Source organism: Armigeres subalbatus, chromosome 1 (assembly GCF_024139115.2).
Source record: "Armigeres subalbatus isolate Guangzhou_Male chromosome 1, GZ_Asu_2, whole genome shotgun sequence".
Lineage (NCBI taxonomy): Eukaryota > Metazoa > Arthropoda > Insecta > Diptera > Culicidae > Armigeres > Armigeres subalbatus.
The window spans coordinates 291669656-291694653 of record NC_085139.1 but is presented as its reverse complement, the minus strand read 5'-3'; the positions used below and the strand labels follow the sequence as shown (position 1 = coordinate 291694653).

The 24998-nt window shown below is 40.4% G+C and overlaps 1 protein-coding gene across 10 annotated transcripts in view; it reads left to right on the top strand.

The window, feature by feature from the left end:
* The first annotated feature begins 7618 nt into the window (after positions 1-7618).
* The window catches only part of LOC134207720 (uncharacterized), a 65325-nt gene continuing 47945 nt past the window's right edge, over positions 7619-24998 (top strand). Inside the window, exons 1-3 of one of the 10 annotated variants that reach the window (XM_062683552.1) lie at positions 7619-7876; positions 16716-17117; positions 17184-17329. The gene's annotated coding sequence lies outside the window, so the exon portion shown is untranslated. Of the gene's footprint in view, positions 7996-16715; positions 17330-24998 lie in introns of all 10 variants that reach the window. The other 9 variants (XM_062683551.1, XM_062683554.1, XM_062683553.1 and 6 more) reach the window with 9 other exon arrangements.

Genomic DNA, 24998 nt, shown 5'->3' with positions numbered 1-24998 from the left:
GTGTTGGTATTTTTTTTGTCCACGCTCTTGGATGCTGGATGGCGATAGAGAGCCAAAAGATGATCGAAAACAAAACTCACCCTTTCTCTATATTCATGAGGATTTATTTTCTCTTGGATCGAGGTAGTGGTGCAGCTGAGATGCTGGTGCAGCATAACAGACTTGGCTTGTACCAATTGTACTTGAGAAGAATACATAAATATGGAACCGTGTAAAACATATTTTGTCATAGAGTTGTCTACCGTGAGGAAAATTTATTTTTACACAATTTTATCTTCGTTTTACAAATCAAAAATGTTGCATGAACATTGGATAATGTGCAGTTATGCGAAACATTGAGGTTGTGAAAAAGTAAGTAACATATTTTTAAACATGACATTTACAAAATAGTATTCCAACGTATATTTTTTTCTAAATTATTCGAATACAAATGCATTTAGCAAATGCAAAACCAATCCAAATTGAATACAAATCTGAAGCAAATCCAATCCAAATACAATACATATACAAATTCATTCCAAATCAAAATCCAGTCCAATTACAATCCAATCCAAATCCATTCCATTCCAATCCAAATCCAATCGAAATCAAATCCTAATCCAATCCAAATCAAAATCCAATTCCATTCCAAATCCTATCTGAATCCAATCCAAATCCAATCCCAATCCAATCCAATCCAAATCCCATCCAAATCCAAACCAAATCCATTCCAATCAAAATCCAAATCAAATCCATTCCAATCCAAATCCAAATCGAATCCAATCCAAATCCAATCCAAATCCAATTCGAATCCAATTCAAATCCAATCCAAATACAATCCAATCAGAATTCAATTCAAATCCAATCCAAATCCAATCCAAATCCAATCCATATCCAAATTCAATCCAAATCTGAATCCAGTCCAATTCCAATCCAATCAAAATCCAATCCAATCCAAATCCATTCCACTCCAATCCAAATCCAATCGAAATCAAATCCTGATCCAATCCAAATCCAAATCCAATTCCAATCCTAATTCAATCCAAATCCAATCCAAATTCCATCCAAATCCAATCCAAATCCATTTCAATCCAAATCCAAATCAAATCCATTCCAATCCAAATCCAAATCAAATCCAATCCAAATCCAATCCAAATACATTCCAATCCAAATCAAATCCAATTCAAATCCAATCCAAATCCAATCCAAATCCAATCCAAACCAATCCAAACCAATCCAAACCAATCCAAACCAATCCAAACCAATCCAAACCAATCCAAACCAATCCAAACCAATCCAAACCAATCCAAATCCAATCCAAATCCAATCCAAATCCAATCAAAATCCAATCCAAATCCAATCCAAATCCAATACAAATCCAATCCAAAACCAATTCAAATCCAAATTCAATTGATATCCAATCCAAATCCAATAAAAATCCAATCCCAATCCAATCCAAATCCAATTCAAACCCAATCCAAATCCAATCCAAATCAAATCCAAATCCAAATCCAATCCAAATCCAATCCAAATCCAATCCAAATCCAATCGAAACCCAATCCAATCCAATTCAAGTCCAACCCAAATCCAATCCAAATCCAATCCAAATCCAATTCAAATCCAAATCCAATTCATATCCAAACCAAATCCAATACAAATCCAATTCAAATCCAATCCAAATCCAATCTCAATCCAATCCAAATCCAATTCAAATCCAATCCAAATCCAATCCAAATCCAATCCAAATCAAATCCAAATTCAAATCCAATCCAAATCCAATCCAAATCCAATCCAAATCCAATCCAAATCCAATCCAAATCCAATCCAAATCCAATCCAAATCCAATCCAAATCCAATCCAAATCCAATCCAAACCCAATCCAAATCCAAACCAACCAAACCAAACCAATTCAAACCAATCCAAACCCAATCCAAACCAATCCAAATCTAATCCAAACCAATCCAAACCAATCCAAACCAATCCAAATCTAATCCAAACCAATCCAAACCCAATCCAAACCAATCCAAACCAACCCAAATCAAATCCAAACCAATTCATCCAAACCAAACCAATACAAACCAATTCAAACCAATCCAAACCAATCTCAATCCAATCCAAACCAATTCAAACCCAATCCAAACCAATCCAAACCAATCCAAATCAAACCAAATTCAAACCAATCCAAACCAATCCAAACCAATCCAAACCAATCCAAATCTAATCCAAACCAATCCAAACCAATCCAAACCAATCCAAATCTAATCCAAACCAATCCAAACCCAATCCAAACCAAATCCAATCCAAACCAATCCAAACCAATCCAAATCAAACCAAATTCAAATCCAAACCAAACCAATTCAAACCAATCCAAACCAATACAAACCAATCCAAACCAACCAAACCAATCCAAACCAATCCAAACCAATTCAAACCAAAACCAATCCAATCCAAACCAACCAAACCCAATCCAAATCAAACCAAACCAAACCAATCCAAACCAATCCAAACCAATCCAAACCAATCCAAACCAACCAATCCAATCCAATCCAATCCAAACCAATCCAAACCAAATCCAACCAAACCAATCCAAACCAATCCAAACCAATCCAAACCAATCAAAACCAATCCAAACCAATCCAAACCAATTCAAATCCAAACCAATTCATATCCAATCCAAACCAACACAAATCCAAACCAATCCAATCCAAACCAATCCAAACCAATCCAAACCAATCCAAACCAATCCAAACCAATCCCAATCCCAATCCAAACCAATCCAAACCATTCCAAACCAATCCAAATTCAATCCAAACCAATCCAAACCAATCCAAACCAATCCAAACCAATCCAAACCAATTCAAATCAAATCTAAATCCAATCCAAACCAATCAAAATCCAATCAAAACCAATTAAACCAATCCAAACCAATCCAAACCAATCCAAATCCAATCCAAATCCAATCCAAATCCAATCCAAATCCAATCCAAATCCAATCCAAATCCAATCCAAATCCAATCCAAATCCAATCCAAATCCAATCCAAATCCAATCCAAATCCAATCCAAATCCAATCGAAATCCAATCAAAATCCAATTTGAATCCAATCCAAATCCAATTCAAATCTAATTCAAATCCAATCCAAATCCAAACTAAATCCAATCCACACCCAATCCAAATCCAATACAAATTAAATTCAAATCCTATCCAAATCTTATTTAAATCCAATCCAAAACTAATCCAAATCTAATCCAAATCGAATCCAAATCCAATCCAAATTCAATTCTGATCTAATCCAATCCCAATCCAAATCCAATCAAAATCCAAATCAAATCCAAATCCAATCCGAATTCAATCCAAATCCAATCGAAATTCAATCGAAATCCGATCGAAATCCAATCAAAATCCAATCCAAATCCAATCGAAATTCAATCCAAATCTAATCCAAATCTAATCCAAATCCAATCCAAATCCAATCCAAATCCAAATCCAATCCAAATCCAATCCTAATCCAATCCAATCCCAATCCAAATCCAATACAAATCCAATCCAAACTCAATCCAAGTCCAATCCAAGTCCAATCCAAATCCAATTCAAATCCAATCCAAATCCAAACCAAATCCAATCCAAATCCAATCCACACCCAATCCAAATCCAATCCTAATCCAAATACAATCCAAATCCAATACAAATTAAATTCAAATCTAATCCAAATCTTATTCAAATCTAATCCAAATCTAATCCAAATCAAATCCAAATTCAATCCATATCCAAACCTGATCTAATCCAATCCCAATCCAAATCCAATCCAAATCCAATCCAAATCCAATCCAAATCCAATCCAAATCCAATCCAAATCCAATCCAAATCCAATCCAAATCCAATCCAAATCCAATCCAAATCCAATCCAAATCCAATCCAATCCAATCCAAATTCAATCCAAGTCCAATCCAAGTCCAATCCAATCCAAATCCAATCCAAATCCAATCCAAATCCAATCCAAATCCAATCCAAATTCAAACCAAATCCAATCCAAATCCAATCAAAATCTAATCCAAATTTAATCCAAATCCAATCCAAATACAATCCAAATCCAATCCAAACCAATCCAAATCCAATCCAGATCCAATCAAAATCTAATCCAAATCTAATCCAAATCCAATCCAAAACCAATCCAAATCCATTGTAATTCAAAACCCAATCCAAATACAATCCAAATTCAATCCAAATCCAATCCACATCCAATCCAAATCTAATACAAATCGAATCCAAATCCAAATCCAATCCAAATCCAATCCAAATCCAAACCAAATCCAATCCAAATTCAATCCGAATCCAATCCAAATCCAAATTAAATCCAATCCAAATCCAAATCCAATCCAAATCCAATCCAAATCCAATCGAAATCCAATCCAAATCCAATCCAAATCCAATCCAAATCCAAATCAAATCCAAATCCAATCCAAATCCAATCCAAATTAAATCCAAATCCAATCCAAATGCAATCCAAATCCAATCGAAATTGAATCGAAATCCAATCGAAATCCAATCGAAATCCAATCCAAATCCAATCCAAATCCAATCCAAATCCAATCCAAATCCAATCAAAATCCAATCAAAATTCAATCAAAATCCAATCCAAATCCAATCCAAATTCAATCCAAATTCAATCCAAATCCAATCCAAATCCAATCCAAATCTAATCCAAATTCAATCCAAATCCAATTTGAATCCAATCCAAATCTAATCCAAATCCAATCCAAATCTAATCCAAATCCAATCCAAATCTAATCCAAATCCAATCCAAATCTAATCCAAATCCAATCCAAATCCAATCCAAATCCAATCCAAATCCAATCCAAATCCAATCCAAATCCAATCCAAATCCAATCTAAACCAATCCAAACCAATCCAAACCAAACCAAACCAATCCAAACCAATCCATATCCAATCCAATTCAAATTCAATCCAAACCAATCCAAACCAATCAAAATCTAATCCAAATCTAATCCAAACCAATCCAAACCAATCCAAACCAATCCAAACCAATCAATATCCAATCTAAACACAATCCAAATTCAATCCAAACCAATCCACATCCAATCCAAATCTAATACAAATCTAATCCAAACCAAACCAATCCAAACCAATCGAAACCAAACCAATCAATCCAAACCAATCCGAATCCAATCCAAACCAAATTAAACCAATCCAACCAAATCCAATCCAAACCAATCGAACCAATCCAAACCAATCCAAACCAAACCAATCCAAACCAATCGAACCAATCCAAATCTAATCCAAACCAAACCAATCCAAATCTAATCCAAATTCAATCCAAACCAATTTGAATCCAATCCAAATCTAATCCAAACCAATCCAAATCTAATCCAACCAATCCAAATCTAATCCAAACCAATCCAACCAATCCAAATCTAATCCAAACCAATCCAAACCAATCCAAACCAATCCAAACCAATCCAAACCAATCCAAACCAATCCAAACCAATCTAAACCAATCCAACCAATCCAACCAAACCAAACCAATCCAAACCAATCCATATCCAATCCAATTCAACCAATCCAAACCAATCCAAACCAATCAAAATCTAATCCAAATCTAATCCAACCAATCCAAACCAATCCAAAACCAATCCAAACCAATCAATATCCAATCCAAACACAATCCAAATTCAATCCAAACCAATCCACATCCAATCCAAATCTAATACAAATCTAATCCAAACCAAACCAATCCAAACCAATCGAAATCCAATCCAAATTCAATCCAAATCCAATCCAAATCCAATCCAAATCCAAATTAAATCCAATCCAAATCCAAATCCAATCCAAATCCAATCCAAATCCAATCCAAATCCAATCCAAATCCAAATCCAATCCAAATCCAATCGAAATCCAATCCAAATCTAATCCAAATCCAAATCAAATCCAAATCCAATCCAAATCCAATCCAAATCCAATCGAAATGCAATCGAAATCCAATCGAAATTGAATCGAAATCCAATCGAAATCCAATCGAAATCCAATCGAAATCCAATCCAATCGAAATCTAATCAAATCGAAATCAAATCCAAATCCAATCAAAATCCAATCAAAATTCAATCAAAATCCAATCCAATTCCAATCCAAATTCAATCCAAATCCAATCCAAATCTAATCCAAATCTAATCCAAATTCAATCCAAATCCAATTTGAATCCAATCCAAATCCAATCCAAATCCAATCCAAATCCAATCCAAATCCAATCCAAATCCAATCCAAATCCAATCCAAATCCAATCCAAATCCAAACCAAATCCAATCCAAATCCAATCCAAATCCAATCCAAATCCAATCCAAATCCAATCCAAATCCAATCCAAATCCAATCCAAATCCAATCCAAATCCAATCCAAATCCAATTCAAATTCAATCCAAATCCAATCCAAATCCAATCAAAATCTAATCCAAATCTAATCCAAATCCAAACCAAATGTAATCCAAATCCAATCCAAATCCAATCCAAATCTAATCCAAATCCAATCCAAATCTAATCCAAATCCAATCCAAATCTAATCCAAATCCAAATCAATACCACTCTAACCAAGTCTATTTTGAAACTAATTCCCATCCTTTCCAAATCAAATCTAAATACAATCACAAGCTCACCCCAACTTAATTCATTTGGTTGACAATCAAAATGCAATAAAATCCAATCTTTATATAATTTAAATTCAATTGATGCGGGATCAGTGCAGGATTGAACTGCTGCCAAATCCAAATTAAATTCAAATTAAATTCATATCTGAGCGCAACATTACCACAAACAATTCTAATACGATGTTTATTGAATACGTTGTGATATTTCTATAGGTTTTAAAAACATAATTTGTAATTTGGTAATTTTTCTATAATAGTTATGCAGAAGTACTAAACGCACCGTTTGAGAACCAACGCAGAATTGTATGAGTTAGTAAATACCTACATCTTGCTTAAACTTTCACCAACCAACACTAAAGTGAGCCACAGCAAATAAGTATTCCGCTGCACTTGAGACGACGTTACCAGCACGACGAAATAGGTTGAGCTATCTATCACCGAATAAAATCGCCATACAACGAAACAAAATACTTAAACAATGGAACCGCGAATAGCGCGACGATACCGTCAAGTAGAGCTTCTTCGCCCCATTTGCTTTTCACTTACCATAAGTCGAGTAAGTACTATTCCATTTGACACCGCTGCTGAAGCAGTGGACTTGAATTAAAAAGTACCAACTCGACTGGCAAATAAATATGCTCTACTAAACCAGCTCTAAAATAATATTATATTTTACCTGTAATTGTGGGGTACATTGCATCAAACTATTAGTGAATATGTACTTTTGATTAGCGTTTCGATATGTGGGATGTAGATTATTTGTTTAGGGTAAAATGAAGCCTATTAGTCAATATTATTTCAATGCATGTTAGATCTATGCTCTCACTTATTACTAAAAGCCCCAAATGACGGTATCGTCTTTCTCCACTCAAACATCCGCGCGAAACCGGTCGTGCATCGAGTGGACGCCCAACCAACCGACCGACCGTCGCGTCGTCGACGACTACTACGATGCTTCAGTTGTTTTGAACCATTCAGTTGCCTTCCTCCATTCGAGTACCACACAGGTGGTAGACTTCAGTAGCCACAGGCACTGTCACGGGTTCGCATCGCGAGCGCGACTCTTCCCGCGGTGGTCATCAGTTCTATTTTGTTCGCCTGGTTCCAACCAGATTCGCTCTCCCGTGACGTCGTCGTCGTTGCCGTGGCCGTCGCCGCGCCGCGTGCCCTCGTTTGTGCAAATCAAACGCGCGCGCGTTCACGAGGAGTGTTGCATGCTCGCTGCCAAATACGCCTCAATCCAGTAAGTTGCGCGTCGCGCTGTCGATCCCATCCCATGTGCTGCTGACGATTGCATCTACCTAACTGGTCGCGGCGGGTGAAGCTATGTGAGCCGGAGTGAAACATCATCCCAACCGTACTGTGTTGTGTTGGAGCTCCATTAATGAAAACCGTGCCGTTTGTTTTGTAATTTGCATATTTCCCTCGATCGAGGGAGGAATATGTGGGGAACGGAGCAAAATTCTTCCCCCTCACCCCGTTCGGCGTGTGTTTTATATGTGACAAAAGGGGGGCAACTTGCTATAGTTACCGGTCGTGGTAAACAAGCGGGAGTTCTTTATTCTAGTCGAAGAGAACAACAAAGATATGTTTATTACACGGTGCTGCACAGGTTATGAACATTCAAAATGTCTCAATGTAGGTCATCCTGAAACATCATTTAATTTATTGTTTCATGATCTCAGCAATGATTCCCATGTGGGTATCGTCGATACCAATTATGCTGTCTGTCGAGTTCTCAATGAGCGTTGCTTTTTCAATGGTTTCGCATTTCTACTGGAACTTGGCCTAAATACTGGAATGAGCATTCCAAATTTCATCGTAAGATGTATTATTCTACATAATATGAAATTTGGATATTTGGATATTAAAGATATTATCTTTCTCACCGCAGTAAACTTTATTCATTTTTTAAAATCTTGTGACATAATACAATTCATACGTTTTGCCGCTTTTGTTTCCATCACAAACCACATGAAGGAATATAAGTTATAAGACCTAAAAAATTATTTTAAAATCACGCTGGAATCGCGTGAAGCAAACAATAATACATGTCGTGGCCGAGCGAATGTTTTTGACCATCGGTCGCAAATCGGATTAATCTGAAATCACATTGGCTGCATACTCACAAGTATGCCCCGACAGAACCAGTTGCTCTAGTGATATATAGGCGAAACACCAAACATTCTGTTTAGTATCGTCTCTTTTTCTTCGTTTCGTTCTGTCAATCGAAATTTTATTTGTGTGATTGATAGCCTACTATTTGTAAGTCGATTGCTATGATTGGAAGTTCAAAACTTATTCAAATAATTCATGCTTTTATTCAGTATTTTCGTTTATTATTCTAATGCAATTTGTGGTAGTACAATACAATGACTGCTGTTGGGTCAGAGAGTGTTTCCGAAGGGACCAACTCCCCGGAAGCGGGAGCAGGCCTCAGTAACGTTGGTGACAAACCAAAGCCTGAGTATAAAGGGCCAATGGTCGTAGAGAGTGAAGATTATTCGGACGAGAAAAGTGAAATCAGCAAAGAGTTGGGGGACCAGGTGGAGAACCACCGGAGTCGGCATAAACGTGTCGTCAAATTTCTGGTGAGTGGGCGGGAAATCGACCGAATCTCGAAACACCAGCTAACAGATAAGAAATCAGTGTTCCAACATTTTCCGATGTTTGGTGAACAGCCGGAAGTTTGGCCACTGTTTATTTAAGGACGGTGGCAAGTGGGTTTTCAAACTTGGCAAATCTGAATTGCTTTTTGGATTGTCTACAGAGGGATTTACTCGAAGCAGTCAGGAGTCGGCTAGTTCGATTCCGGGTGTCAACTGAAGACGCTACTGGTGAAAGTGAGGAATACTCCTGCGCCGGGTGAGAAGGAACGACTATGAAGTAATCGCTCGATCATCTTGCTCAGAAATCACCCAAACAAATCGATGTTGAAGCAGGAGTTGGTCATTAAACTGCCACTAAGCTATACTCGATTAAGCCCGATTCAAGCGAGGGAAAGTGAACAGTTTGCTGAAGATGTTCACGAACTTTCAGGAGTCTTGAAAGCCTCCTTTCAAGAGCCACGTGAGCCTCCTTTCAAGACACTCGGAAGCCTAATTTTAAGAGACTCAGAAGTCCCCTTTTAGGAGGCTCTGAAGTCTCCTTTCAAGAGGCATAGATGCCTCCTTCAAAGAAGCTCAAATGTTACCTTTTAAGAGGCTCAGAAGCCTATTTCAAGAGGCTCAAAATCCTTTTTTCAAGAGGTTCAGAATCCTTCATTCAAAAGGCTTAAAAGCCACTTCTTAAGAAGCTCAGAAGTATCCTTTCAAATGACTCGGAAGCCTCCTTTAAAGAGGCACGTAAACCTCCTTTCAAGAGGTACGAGAGTCTTCTATCAAAACATCGGAGGGGCCCGGAAATTCCCGTTACAAATGCGAAACCTCGCCAAGAATATCAACTATGTGAACATCAGCATCGTGATTACTTAAGCTTCCTAAATTCCCTTCCTTTCCTACTGTATTATTGTTACCTCGACCAGACCGCGAGTCTTTCGGTTCCCCAAACCAAACACAGAATCTAGAATTGTATTATTAAACTTGACTTAAGCTCCGTGACGCTTCACGGCAATGGGCCTCTCAAATAAACGAAAGATTAAAGAAAAGACTCCTTTCCTGGGACTTGGAACCCTCTTTTTAAGAGGCACATTTTAAGAGACAGGAAAGAGGCCTTCTTTTAAGAGGCTCGGAAGCGTCCTTTCAAAAGGCTCGGAAACCTCTTTTCAAGAGGTTCGAAAGTCTCCTTTCAAGAGACTCGAAAACCTCCTTCCAAGAGACTCGGAAGCTTCCATTCAAGAGACTCGGAAGCCTCCTTTCAAGAGCCATGGAAGCCCCTTTTAGGAGACTAGGAATCCTCCTTTCAAGAGGCTTGGAAGCCTTTTTTCTATAAGCATGGAAGCCATTTTTGCGAGTTTCGGAAGCCTTTTTCAAGAGGCCCGTAAGCCTCCTTTCAAGAGCCATGTGAACCTCCTTTCAAGAGGGTCGAAGCCTCCCTTCGAGAAGCTTAGAAGCCTCTTTTCAAGAGGTCGGAAGCCTTCGGTCAAGAGGCTCAGAAGCCTCCTATTGCGAGGCTCGGAAGCCTTTTTCAAGACGCTCGTAAGCCTCCTTTCAAGAGCCATGTAAGCATTCTTTTGCGAGACTTGGAAAACTTTTTCAAGAGGCTTGTAAGTCTCCTTTCAAAAGGCTCGGAGCCCTCTTTTTAAGAGGCATGGAAGCCACCTTCCAAGAGGCTCGGAGGCCTCCTTTCAAAAAGCTCAGAAACCTCCTTTCAAGAGGTTCGCAAGTTTCAAGAGACTCAAAAACCTCCTTTCAAGAGGCTGGGAAGATTCCATTCAAGAGGTTCGGAAGCCTTCTTTCAAGAGGCTCAGAAGCCTCCTTTCAAGAGGCTCGGAAGCGTCCTTTCAAGAGGCTCGGAAACTTACATTCAAGAGGTTTGGAAGCTTCTATTCAAGAGCTTCGGCAGCCTCCCTTCAAGAGACTCGCAAGCCTCCTTTCAAGAGGCTCCTTTTCAAGAGGTTCGAAAACCCCTTTTTAAGAGGCTCGGAAACTTCTATTCAAGAGGCTCGGAAGCTTCCATTCAAGAGACTCGGAAGCCTCCTTTCAAGAGCCATGGAAGCTCCTTTTAGGAGACTAGGAATCCTCCTTTCAAGAGGCTCGGAAGCCTTTTTTTTCTATAAGCATGGAAGCCTTTTTTGCGAGTTTCGGAAGCCTTTTTCAAGAGGCCCGTAAGCCTCCTTTCAAGAGCCATGTAAGCCTCTTTTCAAGAGGGTCGGAAGCCTCCCTTCGAGAGGCTTAGAAGCCTCTTTTCAAGAGGTCCGAAGCATTCCGTCAAGAGGCTCAGAAGCCTCTTTTTGCGAGGCTCGGAAGCCTTTTTCAAGAGGCTCGTAAGCCTCCTTTCAAGAGCCATGTAAGCCTTCTTTTGCGAGGCTTGGAAGACTTTTCAAAGAGGCTTTTAAGTCTCCTTTCAAAAGGCTTGGAGCCTTCTTTTTAAGAAGCAGGGAAGCATTCAAGAGGCTCGGAGGCCTCCTTTCAAAAAGCTCAGAAGCCTCCTTTCAAGAGGTTCGCAAGTTTCAAGAGACTCAAAAACCTCCTTTCAAGAGGCTGGGAAGATTCCATTCAAGAGGTTCGGAAGCCTTCTTTCAAAAGGCTCGGAAGCCTCCTTTTAAGAGGCTCGGAAGCGTCCTTTCAAGAGGCTCGGAAACTTACATTCAAGAGGTTTGGAAGCTTCTTTTCAAGAGCTTCGGCAGCCTCCCTTCAAGAGACTCGCAAGCCTCCTTTTAAGGAGATCAGAAGCCTCTTTTCAAGAGGTTCGAAAACCCCTTTTTAAGAGGCTCGGAAACTTCTATTCAAGAGGCTCGGAAGCTTCCATTCAAGAGGTTCGAAGGCTTCCTACAAGAGGTCTAGAAGCCTCTTTTGAAAAGGCTCAGAAGTTTTCTTTCAAGAGCCATGTAAGCCTAATTTCAAGAGACTCCTAAGCCGCCTTTCAAGAAGGTCGAAAGCCTCCCTTCAAAATGCTCAGAAGCCTTCTTTCAAGAGGGCCGGAAGCCTCTCTTCAAGAGGCTCGGAAGCCTCCTTTCAAAAGGCTCAGAAACCTCCTTTCAAGAGGCCCGGAAGCGTCCATTCAAGAGGCTCGGAGACTTGCGTCCTTTGAAAAGGCTCGGAAGCCTGAAAACCTCCTTTCAAGAGACTCGTAAACTTGCATTCAAGAGTTTTGGAAGCTTTCATTCAAGAGCTTCGAACACCTCCCTTCAATAGACTCGTAAGCCTCCTTTCAAGAGGCTCGGAAGCTTCCTTTGAACAGGCTCGGAAGCGTCCTTTCAAAAGGCTTGGAAGCCTCTTTTCAAAAGGTCGGAAACTTCCATTCAAAATGGTCGGAAGCCTCTTTTCAAGAGGGTCAGATGCCTCCCTTTGAGAGGCTCAGAAGCCTCTTTTCAAGAAGGTCGGAAGCCTCCTCTCAAGAAGCTCAGAAGCTTCTCCTAAAGAGGCCCACAAGCCTTCTTTCAAGAGGCTCATAAGCCTCTCAAGAGACCCGGAATTCTCCTTTCTAGAGGCTCAGAAGCCTTTCAAGAGACCCGGAAGTCTCCTTTCAAGAGGCTCGGAACCCTCTTTTTAAAAGGTATGGAAGCTTCCTTTCAAGAAGCTCAGAAGCCTCCTTTCAAGAGGTTCAGGAGCCTCTTTCAAGAGGTGCAGCAGCCTCTTTCTAGGCTCAGAAGCTTCCTTTCAAGAGGCATGGAAGCCTCCTTTCAAGAAGCTCAGAAGTCCGCTTTTAAAAGACTCGGACGCCACCTTTCAAGAGGCTAGGAAGCCTCATTTCAAAAGGCTAGGAAGCCTCCTTTCAAGGCACTCGGAAATCTCCTTCAAGAGGCTCGGAAGTTTCCATTCAATAAGTTCAAAAGCTTCCTTTTAAGAGCTTCTAAAACCTCCTTTCAAGAGGCTCGAAAGCTTCCATTCAAGAGGCTCGGAAGCTTCCATCCAAGAGGTTCGGAAGCCTCCCTTCAAGAGACTCGTAATCCTCCTTTGAAGAGGCTTGGAAGCTTCCTTTGAAGAGGCTCGGAAGCCTCCTTTCTAGATGCTCGAAAGCCCCCTTTTAAGAGGTTTTAAGCATCTTTTTAAGAGGGTCGGAAGTCTCCCTTCAAGAGGCTTGAAATCTTCCTTTCAAGAGGCCCGGAAGCCTCCTTTCAAGAGGGTCAGAAGCCTCCCTTTGAGAGGCTCAGAAGCCTCTTTTCAAGAGGGAAGGCCCACAAGCCTTCTTTAAAAAGGCTCAGAAGCCTCTCAAGAGGTCCGGAAGTCTCCTTTCAAGCGACTCAGAAGCCTCTCAAGAGACCCGGAAGTGTTCTTTCAAGAGGCTCGAAACCCTCTTTTCAAGAGGTGTGGAAGCTTCCTTTCAAGAAGCTCAGAAGCCTCCTTTCAAGAGGCACAAAAGCCTCTTTCAAGAGGTGCAGGAGCCTTTTATAGGCTCAGAAGCTTCCTTTCAAGAGGCATGGAAGCCTCCTTTCAATAAGCTCAGAAGTCCGCTTTTGAGAGACTCGGAAGCCACCGTTCAAGAGGCTAGGAAGACTCCGTTCAAAAGGCTAGGAAGCTTCCTTTCAAGGCATTCGGAAGTCTCCTTCCAAGAGGCCCCGAAGCTTTCATTCAAGAGGTTCCGAAGTTTCCATTCAAGAGGTTCGTAAGCCTCCCTTCAAGAGACTCGTAAGCCCCCTTTCAAGAGTTTCTAAAGCATCCTTTCAAGAGGGTCAAAAGCATCCCTTCGAGAGGCTTGAAGATGTCAAGAAGCGCGGAAGTCTCCTTTGAAGAGGGTCAGAAGGCCCAGAACCCTCTTTTCAAGAGGGTCGAAAACCTCCTTTCAGGAAGCTCAGAAGCTTCTCTTAAAGAGGCCCGGAAGTCTCCTTTCAAGAGGCTCGGAACCCTCTTTTCAAGAGGTATGGAAGCTTCCTTTCAAGAAGCTCAGAAGCCTCCTTTCAAGACGCTCAGAAGCCTCTTTCAAGAGGTGCAGGAGCCTCTTTTTAGGCTCAGAAGCTTCCTTCCAAGAGGCATGGAAGCGTCCTTTCCGCATCCGCCCGCTTTTGAGAGACTCGGAAGCCACCTTTCAAGAGGCTAGGAAGCCTCCTTTCAAGGCATTCGGAAATCTCCTTTCGAGAGGCTCGGAAGCCTCCTTTCAAGAGGTTCGAAAACCTCTTTTCAAGAGGCCCGGAAGCTTCAATTCAAGAGGTTCGAAAGTTTCCATTCAAGAGGTTCGGAAGCCCCCTTTCAAGAGGTTCTAAAGCATCCTTTCAAGAGGCTCGGAAGTCTCCTTTCAATAGGGTCAAAAGCATCCCTTCGAGAGGCTTTAAATCTCCCTCGGAACTTTTTTTTCAAGATGGATAGAAGCCTACTTTTAAGAGGCTCGGAGGCCTCCATTCAAAAGGCTCGGAAGCCTTCTTTCAAAAGGCTCGGAAGCCTTCTTTCAAGAGATTCGAAAACCTCCTTTCAAGAGGCTCGAAAGCTTCCATTCAAGAGGTTCGGAAGCATCCATTCAAGAAGTTCGGAAGCCTCCCTTCAACAGACTCGTAAGCCCTTTTCATTCAAGTGGCTTGGAAAACTTCCTTTGAAGAGACTCGGATGATGCGCGGAACCCTCCTTTCAAGAAGCTCGGAAGCCTTCAAAAGTCCTCAAAGTCTTGTAGAAAGCTTGATATTTAAACTTAATTTTAATTGGATAGTGTCACAGAATAACAAAAATCCAAAAAATCCAGGCAAAATTTTGTCAAAATTCCAATTATCATAAATTTGCTTAAAATCCTCCGATTTTGATAGCACTGAAACCATCGGACGCAAAAACTCTTCTAGTTTTGTATCCTTATCTTAAATTTTGTTTTACTATTATCGTCTTTTCCAGTCTTATAAAGCAGCTAAAACGTTATTGCATCTATTTTCCGACGTTTCGGTGTATATTCCACCTTCTTCAGGGATTTCTATGATTTTAATGGAAATTAAAATTAGTTGTTAACAAATTTTCTTGATAATTTATAGTATAGTAAACAACCACCGTTTTGACCTAACAAACGTAAAAATCATAGACCAGCACAACAAGCAATACAAACTACCGCTATTAGAGATGTGTCACATTGTAAACAACGACCACAGCATAAACTGAAGAACAGATACAGAAGGATTGAGTGCTATCTATGCAGGCATTCTCCATGCAATTGAAAACAGAACGAATAAAGCAAAGCAAAATAGGCAAGATACATCACAAACACTGTCTCAAAATTGTACACAACCACCTAGAATAGAAGAAGAATAACTTCACAAATACCGTAAAACAGATATATACGCCATCACTAGTGCGCGGGCAATAAATCTAGAAAAGCTTTTATCGCGAGTGTGGCTCAAATGCCACAGCAAATATTTCGAAAACCACAGTGCAGTGCAAAAGTAATGAGACGTATGAAGTGAGTGTAGTTTGATAAATAATAATGTTGTAATTAATGTATTGGAAAATTCATAATTAGACGTAGTGAGACTCCATTGTTAATTGAAAACGTTATGTCAGACAGAACCCACACATACACAACAAAACGTAGCCTCTGTAAGTTAAACACAACAATAAGCTTAAAAATTATCAAGAAAATTTGTTAACAACTAATTTTAATTTCCATTAAAATCAAAGAAATCCCTAAAGAAGGTAAAATATACACCGAAACGTCGGAAAATAGATGCAATAACGTTTTAGCTGCTTTATAAGACTGAAAGAGCCAATAATAGTCAAACAAAATTGAGCACAACAGTCGAAAGCATCCTTTCAAAACTTATCATCAATCCTAGATTGGTAAACAAACACCGGATATGTTCCAGGTTCACGTAGAGTATATTTAAAATGCATTTTTTTTCTGTCTGTCGTTATTTTTTAGGTAAGCCAATTTGCCGGTAAATGCAGGCAGCAGACCAAGAATCCGTCAGGAATACTCAGAGATAGAGCCATTTTCATGAAAACCATCCCGATAATTTGGTCATTCACCCTGAATCGATGATACTTTCCCAGAGCACGCGGAATCTGTTATAGATTGCACCGTGAGTTTCGCGATCTTCAAAATGTCTCTGGAAGCATTCAGAATGAATTCGTTGCCAGCTCCATTGGTGTTTTCTTAGGCAAGAAATGTTTGACCAGATAGGAAGTCAAGTGGTATTATTATACTCAAGTCCCGACACATGTGTTGAGTCTGAGAGTCGCCTTCCTAGCGTTGGTGAATTTGTCGACATTCTTGCAATTATAAAATGCTATTTGCTATTTGTTCATTTAAAAAGAAAATCTCAAAATGTCTGAGTAATACATGGCCAGTACCTACTTGGTACCTGGTAGGTTTTGTGCTTCTACAGGATCTCCTGAAGTCATGAGGGTGGTTCTATAAATTCTGCTCAAAACCTGTTGTTCTTCGAAAGATTTCGGGAAACTTTCCAAAATTCTTAAAATGTAAATCGTATTCCCATGAGAAAAATATTTTACCAGACAAATATAGAATACATTCAATCGATTTAACAAGTTCCCCCTTTTTTTGAAACACAGTGTAAATTACGGAAAAATTATGGCAAAACAAATCCGCAGTAGGTCGCCGCAGTGAATCTCCCGGAAGTTCTGTGCAATTAGTGAAACACGTTTCATATTTTTTTGACAAGAAGATTGTCGCGGAATGCATTAAACGTTACCAGTGAGAGTGACCACCGAAAATGAATACTCCAGTGACCGCGTGATAGCGGCGAAGACCGCGACAGACGAAGAAATGTTTTTGCGCAACCGAAAAACGAACCCACGCAACACAGCAACCAGAGTTGAGTACAATGCGGGAATAATGTTAATCAAATGCTTCGCCATGTTTACGCAAAATCTCACGCAACGGTTCTAATTTCGGCAAACGAAATTCGATTAGTGGATTACTGCAGTGTACACGGGGTCACCGCGACAGCACAGGTGCGTGTCGACGGGTTCTGTTCTATGTGGTTTGCGTGAGCATTTTTCCGAAATTAGTTTTTGCAGTCCACGCGTACAGCTCAGTCGATCGGAATTTGCATCCAATTATAGCGAATTGACGGTACGGGAGATACATCCAGTGAGTGACGGGAAACAGCGATTGCATCGAACGAGACGGATTAGACGCGCAATTGCCACGATAATAGCAAAAGGTAACTATATGTAGGTGTAATTATTTATTTGCCCTCCCATTCAGCGCACAATGCACAATACTGTGGCTATGATTTCCGAATTAGCAGGCTGTGTGTTAGGCAATTTGAAAAACTGGGTCACTGGATCGAAGGAAGAAGCTTGCAGAAAAAAAAATGCTTGCTTTTCCTCAATGCCACGCGACATGAAGCCGACCACGACGCGCCCCGTCGAAGACCGTCGACGACGATGGGTGACGGTAATTAATCGTTCTGTCGTTCGAAACTATCCAACATCCGTCTACTACTTGCTCCTATGGGTACATAGTTGACGGTTCTTCCTTTAAATTACTTTCCACAAACTGCGATGAGGTCTATATTTTCAATCCGGTTTCTTCGCTGAACTTGGGCCTCGTATCAAACTGGCCTCCCCCATTGTCTAATAACATGGCATGCCTGTTCGAAGGGCTTTGGGTACGGCACGCTAGGCATTCTGTCAGTCAACGGATTGGACATGATTCTGCTTTAGTTTGGGCTCGCTTCGACACAGAGAGCCGGGTAGGTAAGTGATGGGCAAACTTTCGCTTGGCGGAGTAGACCGTGAACTTGTTGGTGATTATCATTAGTGAGAATTCCGTTCCTTCCTTCCCTGTCCGGCTGCGCCGCACCCGATTTGCAGGTTGCAATTTTATGCGGTGTTTAAACTATTTCGGTCGAACAGACTAATTAAATTCTGGTATGTTTCTAATTACGGGGATCTTTTCCCACGCGATTTGTTCTATTACCTACTTGCGCGCTATTTCCGTCTAATTATGCGGTTTTAAAATTAACTTTTATGCCGGCAAAATTACTGCAGTGAACGTTGTTGAACTTACGACGAAACATCTGTAATTCGTTTTTTTTTTCTTAACTCTCTGTCGAAAAAGTTGCAATATCCAAACGTAAATAGTGCAGTGGATTCTATATTACCAATTGTGTTGAATCTTGTGTCTTATTTTCTGGGCCTGCACAGGTCTGTCTGAAGCTTTCCAGCTAACATTGCGATACACGCTACACAGACAAAGTGCTATGATAATTTGAGATTAACGCTAAACCCTTAAAGCAGTGGTGCTCATCTCATGTGGCCCGTTGGGGTGGTAAATGCGGCCCGCGGAAGCATTTTATTTTAGTAATAAAAAAATCATTATTCATAGGAAAACGTAAAGGTACCGAAAATTAGTGTCGGAGAGATTCTCCCAGTACCATTACATCGTGCACCAGGAGAGCCTCTGCGCCCAAAACGTGGGATTCAAAGATGTCATCAAGATAGTTAATTCCATCCGATCACACGCATTGAACCATCGAGAATTTCAGACATTTCTAGTAAACACAGATGCAGAATATGGTGACCTACCATATTATACTTGGGTACGTTGGCTGATCAGGGGAAAGGTGTTACGACGCGTATTTGGTCTTCGGAAAGAAATCGTCGAATCTATGGAGAGAAAAGGTAAACCAGCGAAGTGTTTCAATAATGCGGAGTGGATGGCAGATCTGGCTTTCTTAACTGACATAACAACGCACCTGAACGATTTGAATTTAAATCTCCAGGGTAAAGGGTAAATTGGTGCATAGCATGCTTAAACAAATCAATACGTTTGAAAACAAGATCTTATTGTGGGAGAAACAGATGGATATTCTGAATTTTGCCCATTTCCCTACTCTCGGAAATTGCATCGTGTCGTCGACAAAAAATACGTTGAAGCACTCCAAACGATGAAAAATGATTTTGCTCGAAGATTTGGAGATTTCATGGCAAAATTCTAAAACTTTTCTCTGCTCCATTCAGTGTTGATGTCGAGTAAGCTCCAGATAATATCCCAATGGAACTAATTGAATTACAGTGCGATACGGAACTGCGATAAAAATTTGATCGCCATGATCTTCTGGAATTCTATGCCAAATTTATTCCGGAAGAGCGCTTCCCAGAGCTGCGAAAACATGCTCTTTTCGTAGCTTCTTTGTTTGGATCCACATACATTTGTGAACAACTGTTTTCCGTAATGAAGCAAGTAAAGTCAAAAGCTAGAAATAAGATAACTGATGAAAATTTGGACAATTCCTTGCGTATTTCGACCTCTAATCTGAAGGCTGATTTTGATAAGCTTGCTCATGAAAAATGTAAGTGAACTATGTATATTGTATTGAAATGCGACAAGTTTTTTCTTTCAATTGATTTTCAAATAAATTTATTGTGATATAAATCTACATTTTGTTGTTTGTATATTTTATTCATTTTGGAAGAAAAAGCATTGCTTAACATTTCAGGAACATCTACTAGTAACGAGTTTTCAAAATAAGCTGTTATATAAATTTAAAAACCTCATTGCGGCCCGTGGCATTGGCGCATAATTTCATTTTGGCCCGCAGCAAGCGTGTACCTGAGCACCACTGCATTAAAGTAACTAACTCGTCTTAAACATATTGCAAAACGAATTTAACCCTTATGCGGCCAACAAAAAACAGTCGGGAATGGTAAAAACGATACCCGTGTACCCAGATTTTGACATTATCATAACTGTTACAATTGTATGTAAGTAATGCCTTGGAGTCTACACGCGTAACCAGAAGTCTATCAACCAGTTTCAAATATACAACTTGCTCTTTGTGGTCCTTACAATTGAAGGTCTTTACATGATATGTTCGGGTCATCAAAAAATCCCTGGAGAGAGGCTTTAGTCATCCAAGAAATGCCTAGAGTAAAATCCTAAGGTCTTCCCACGCATCCAAAGGTCTATCGTCCAAATTCAAACGCGATGCATGCTCTTTGTGGTACTTAGCATAGAATGTAATCACAACATATGTTCAGCGTTATCTAACAAATCTCTAAAGTAAGGCCTTAAGATTTACATGCCTAACCAACGGTCTATCGACTAGTCTCACAAATGGTACATGCTCTGGAGATCATTAGGATAGAATGTAATCACAACATATGTGCTATTAAAGAAATCTTTGAAATAAGGCATCAGTCATATAAAAAAAAAAAAACAATGGAGAAGACCTCAGGATCTACACGCGTAGCCAAAAGTGTATCGACTAGTTTTGTGGTACTTGCTGTTTGTGGTCCTTTGAATAGAATGTGATTACATCATATGTTCTGCGCTATTTAAGAAATCTGTGGAGTCTAAGTAATACAAGAATTCTCTGAAAAAAGGGCTTAGGATTTACACGCGTAACCAAAGATGTGTCGTAACCAAAGATAGATCTCTGGAGTAAGGCATCAGTCACACAAGAAATCCCACACGCATAACCAAAGGTCTATCGACTAGTTTCAGATGTGGTTTTAGGTGCTCTTTGTGGTACTCAGAATAAAATGTGACTTTGACATATTTTAAACAGTCTGGTAGATACGAGTGCAAATTTTAAAGGTTTACTTCAAGGATTTCTTAAATATATTTGATGATTATATACATGATACGAACACATTCTATACAAAAAACAACAAATAGATTGTGCAGTATTTAAAACATACCGATAGACCTTTGGTTACAGATGTAGAACCTAAGGCTACTTTCTTGTATGACTGAGGCCTTACTCCAAATATTTCTTGAATAGCGCAGAAAATATTTAGTGATCACATACTACTCTAAGGATCCCAAAGTGTGTGTATTACTTTTGAAACTAATCGAAACACCTTTGGCTACGCGTGTATTCCCTGAGGCTATTCCAGACATTTTATGGAAACACCAAACATATGTTGCGATCACATTATGTTCTAAGAATCAGGAATATCCGAGAGAATTTTTGGAGGAATATTCGAAGGAATTCCTGCAGGAATTCGTCGGGATATTCATCCAAAAATTCCTTCGGATATTCCTCCAGGAATTCATGCCGTTATTCCTTTAGGAAATCCCCCGAATATTCCCCCAAATAGCCGTTCGAATATTTCTCCAGAAATTCGACCGGATATTCGTTCAAGACCTTGGATATTTTTCGATATTCCTCCAAAAGTTCTTCCTAATATTCTTTAGGAATTTCTTTGAATATTCCTCCAGAAATTCCTTTGGATATTCGTCCATAGTTTCATCGAGATACTCCCTACCTGATCAGCCCACCTCACTCGCTGCGCTCCCCGCCTAGACCTGTGCGCCAGTCACATCATCGGCGGCAGCGGCGTGGTGGTCACTTTTACCCCGGGGGTGGCGACGTCACGGCGGCGCGCCGTTAACTTTTATGGGCGGCGTGAACCGGCGTGGATGAAAAAATCAATGGCTAAAAAGTCAATTTCAACGTGGATTTTTGGATTCAGACGTTAGGAATCGCTCGTAAAAAAATCGACTTCAGTGGCATAAAATGGAATTATTTTACGTTTGCTGATCATCAAACAGCACATTCAAAATAACGTCAATTGCCGGCGACACTAATCAATACTTGATTTCAAAATGTTATTTAAATTAACACTATTTTGTTATTCTCTGATTTTGATGTATCAAATTTTAACAATAAATCCTGCTTCAAATTTCGTGACCATTGAGCAGTGTTGAGAATTAGATTTCGGTGTCATAGAACTAATTTAATGATAACTTTTTTCAAAGGTTATTTCCAATTCAGCATTTTGATACGCTCCAGTCGTTTTACTTTTCAATGAATCTAAATTTAAAAAAAAATCCATTAATGGCATCCACAATGAAACTGTTTATTCCTCACTTCGTGTTTTTGTATGCTTAAATTCCAATAGATGATCAACATAACTGAAATTAAATACTAGCTGAGTAAGACTGGGGCTCGAAGACGAACCAAATAGAATATTTTTCCTGATTTTTTTTTTTCAAATATGCCAAAAAAGTACTTGATGGAGTTCCTGAAGGAATTTCTGGTGTAAACTAGATTTTTTATTAACAATTCCTACAGGCATTTCTTGGGAAATTTCATTAGGAATTCCTTCGTAAAATCCTATGAGGATTTCTGCAGAAATTAACATAGGTATTCTTCCTAAAATCCAGTCAGGTTCTTTTTGGAAAATTTCCTTAGTAAAACATTACAATTTTTAAAGGATGAACTAGTTTCCGATGGAATTCCTAAAAGAATTTTCCTGATGGACTTTCCGAGGAAATTCCTGAAGTAATTTCAAAAACAATCTAAGAGGGCATTTCTGGCAAAATTTAAAAATTGGAGGAATTCCCAAAAAAAAATGAGTAGGAAACTTTTGAGAATATGTCGAAGAAATTCCCACATACATTTTCAAAATAATTCCTTACAGAATTTCTGAATGCATCCCAAAAGCAATTTAAGAAGGAATTTTAAAATAAATTTCCGTAGAAGTTTGGAATGGAGAATGTTGTGAAGGAATTCCTGAGGGAAATGTCCAAGAATTTCTTCCTAAAGTTACTTATACCTATACTTATGATGGTCGTACACTCCGTGTTGTCCGGAGCAAAACCGAATGTAATTTCCTATTCCAGGTCGCTCATTCTTGGGCGGCTAGTCGCCAGTCTCCCTGCACGCTAGCCGCACGCGCATCTTCCTCGATTGCACACAGCCAGCGTGACAACATGACTTTTGCTGATCTATCTTCCGGCATCCGCACTATCACTAACAGCCCACTGTAATCTACCGTATTTTATCAGCTTGCATATGTCTGCAGTTTTGTAGAATTGGTAAAACTCGTGAATCACACGCCATTTACCACGCCGCCAAGTACTGAGCGCAGTATTTTCCGCACAAACACTGCGAGAATTCGATAGTCTGCATCTTTTAACGTCCATGAATCATGGATGTACAGGGCGACTAACGATGTGTACAGAGCTAGTTTTGTAAGTGTCTGTGTAGCTTCCTAAAGTTATAAAAAAAATAACATGAGGAATTTTCAAAGGATTATCCAGAGAAATTCTCTAGAAATTGCTTAAGGTAGTTTAGAAAGAATTGCTATGGAAATTTCAAGTTAAAACTGAAAATTAAAAAATCTGGTAGAATTCCTAAAAGAATCTTCCGAAGGAATTCGTAAATAATTTTTTTTTGTTGTTAAAATTCAGTTTTATTTTGTCATTTTATGTACAGTTTTTACAATTGTAGTTCAGCGTTTTTAACTCACTCTAAATATAATTGGAACATTAAAGCATCTACATCAGTGCTATCGTGACAGTCGTTAACAAAGCCGGGGCGCTGCACCATCAAGCGGAGAATTTCTACTCGCGGAGCTCTTCCACTTCCTGGCTAAACAGGGCTCATGAGGGCCGCGGACGACAGTCGGCTCCAACCCTTCGTGTAGCCGGCGCGCCTCTGCTGTAGGACCGTCCCGGCCGGGCCGCCACGAGTGCAGCTACAGAACTTGTGCTGAAGCGTTTCAGGTACCTGTGTGTCACAGTGTTGACAGTTCTCGTCCGCCACCCGTTGCATCACGTGCAGAAGCTTCCGATGTTCGATTTTCCCATTCACCAGCAGGTAAAGTCGAGATCGCTGCGATATGGAAAGCTCTTTCATCCCAATATTTCGCCACGCGCGTTGCCAGTCAAGCGCTGGACTGTTTCGTTCCACCTTTTGGCAGATCGCTTTGCTGGACGAAGTGCCGGTGGATCAGATCGGCGGAAGGGTTTTGTTGGATATGGTGGGGAATTTGGGATAAATTTGATAGGATCGATTTTAGGTCAGGATTATCAATAGAAATTGCGGGGCGGGGAATTGCGTGGAATAGAAGGGATTTATAATAAGGAATGGAGTCGATCTCTTTCAAGTGTCTGTTGGTGGCCAGACTACGGCTTTTGCATGCCAAAACATGCAAATTTAAACCGCCGTGCTCCTTCTTGCGTATCAACTGCATAATGGGAACGCGCGCAGCCATTCCTCTCCACAGGAATGTCCCCATCGTTGCTGTTATTTTCGCTGTGTGGACACCAAGCGGAGGCAGTACAGACGAAAGGTACCACAGTCTCGATGTGCCAAACGTGTTCAGCATAATCACCCTCTGGTGAAGAGTTAGTGTGTGCAAGGACTGCAGCCACATTTACTGGGAAAACTTGCCCGCCAGCGCATCCCAGTTGAGTGTAGTCATAAGCCTAATCGAGTTGGCGAAGGTAACAACCAGAATCTTGACTACGTTGGCTGTTTGTAGCCACTGGGTACAAATTTCGTTACCTTCGAAAACGCCAACGTTCACTGCAACCGTCTTCCGCAAATTCAATTTTGCGCCGGCGGCAAGCCCAAAGCGACGAAATATTTCATTCATCGCTTCTATTTGCCACGATGACGTCACAACCACGCTAATATCGTCGTCGTAGGCAACGAGTAGATCATCCCCACACTTGCTCAAGCCTACACACCAGTGGATGAAGATAGAGTACGAACAGATGCATGGACAACGGGTCGCCTTGCCGCACCGACCGTGTGATCTCAAACGATCGAGAGGTGCCCATTGACAAGCAGCCGGGATGTGGACCGACTGGCAATGTTCGAGAAGAGAGAAATGAGTTCTTCGTTGAACCCGAGCGACCTCATGGTTTCGAAGAGGAACGAGTGCCGCACCCGATCGAAGGCGTTCTCCAGATCGAAGCTGATGAGCTTACCGGCGCGACGGTGGTGACGGAGATTGGCGATCCGATCTTTCAGAGCGAGAGTGGCCTGGAAGATGTTTCGCTCTGCGTTTGAACATTTCTATCCGTTGCTTAGGACGCGGTGGGCCTGCATAATTCGTTCCATCCTGTTTTTCAGGATGCGGAAG